Source organism: Octopus bimaculoides, chromosome 17, assembly GCF_001194135.2.
Source record: "Octopus bimaculoides isolate UCB-OBI-ISO-001 chromosome 17, ASM119413v2, whole genome shotgun sequence".
Taxonomy (NCBI): domain Eukaryota; kingdom Metazoa; phylum Mollusca; class Cephalopoda; order Octopoda; family Octopodidae; genus Octopus; species Octopus bimaculoides.
The window spans coordinates 15,922,519-15,924,344 of record NC_068997.1 but is presented as its reverse complement, the minus strand read 5'-3'; positions in this window follow the sequence as shown (position 1 = coordinate 15,924,344).

Genomic DNA, 1,826 nt, shown 5'->3' with positions numbered 1-1,826 from the left:
TCTTTCGCTAGAGAATAGGGTGAAATTTCAAGGAATTTGACTGTTATTTCTAACAATTCGAACGACTGCATAGAACTACTTACAGTCGTTGGTTTGATGTTCGACCAGTTGTTGTTGCTGTTGACTCTCAGGCTTCGAGGCGTGAGTGAAATGTACTAAAATAAATAAATAAATAAATAACAACCAACGTGCCAATGAGAGGGCTCCTTAATGGCGTCTATTCAAAAAGAGACACATTGGACAATGTAGTCTGGCATACATTGTGTCTGTAGGAACCTTAGAAAGTGGCGATGATTTGATCGGGTAAAATGGTAAATTTGGAAAGATCGCTAAAAGAAGAAAGAATTTCTAAAACCTTGGTCAAAGGCCCTAATTGTAGTCCAAGATACACCATGCCTTCCTGCCACCCACCACCATAGAAGTTGGTTATGGTTGGAACGAGCGTTATCCTTAAGTTTTGTAGATCAAGACTACTCTGGGATTAAACAACAGCAAGGAAAAAAAGCTTCTTCTCGGCATCACTGCATCCCAGCATCCCGGCGCAGCCAGCTTCTACTATCATTTTTTTTTTTCACCGTCATCATCATTATCATCATAAACATCGTGATGACGATACCAGCCCTTATCATCTCTCACCCAGTACCACATCTCTCTGATATCAAACCAAACTCCCCACTGACTTCGAAACAGAGACCACATGTTCTATGTCCTAAATACAGATCATGGCGCGCCTTGTTTAACAAACATAAATTTGTTTATATAATACTCTCTTGTTACCTCACTACCCCACCCTCTCGCCATCTCTCTCTCTCTCTCTCTCTCTCTCTCTCTCTCTCTCTCTTTCTTTCTTTCTTTCCCACCCCCTCTTTGTGTGCGTGTGACTGTATATATATATATGTACGTTTATATATAAACACACACACACACACACACATATATATATATGTATATATATGTATATATATGCATATATATATATGTATATATATGTATATATATATTCTTATATATATATGCATATAAATATATATATATGTATATGATATATTGCATATACATGCATATATATACATGCATACATACGTACATACATATATATATATATATATATATATATATATATATATATATATATATATATATATATATATATATATATATATATATACATATGTATATGTGTATAGGACTATGTCTGTACGCATATATATATGTATATATATACATATATATACATACACAAGTGTGTGTGTGTGTGTGTATATGTATAATGTAATAATTCTTGTAATTGTTGTTACTGTTGTAATCGTGTTGTTTTAGCTGTTCTTTAAATGTCAGGTAAACAAGATGTTTAGATGTCTTTGGCATTCTGAGTAAGAATTCGGTAATTGGATGTCTTTTAATTACTATCCAGCTAACATCAGGTTGAAGTCGGGCTAAAATAGAATAATATAGCTGTGATGACGACAACAACGACGAGGTTGTCGACGACGACGATGATAAAGAGTATGATGATGTAAATGATGATGATGATGATGATGATGAGGAGGAGGAGGAGGAGGAGGATGAAGATGACGACGATGACGACTATGATGATTAAGACATGGTAATGATGATGATGATGATGATGATGATGACGTATATTACTTACTATTTCTGCATATCTGATTTCTTAACACCACATTCTCCAAATTAAAGCAAAAGTTCACCTCAAATGCAACGTGTGTATGTGCGCGCGCGTGCGAGTGTGTATGTGTGTGTGTATGTGTGTGTGTATGTGTGTATATATATATATATATATATATATATATATATATATATATATA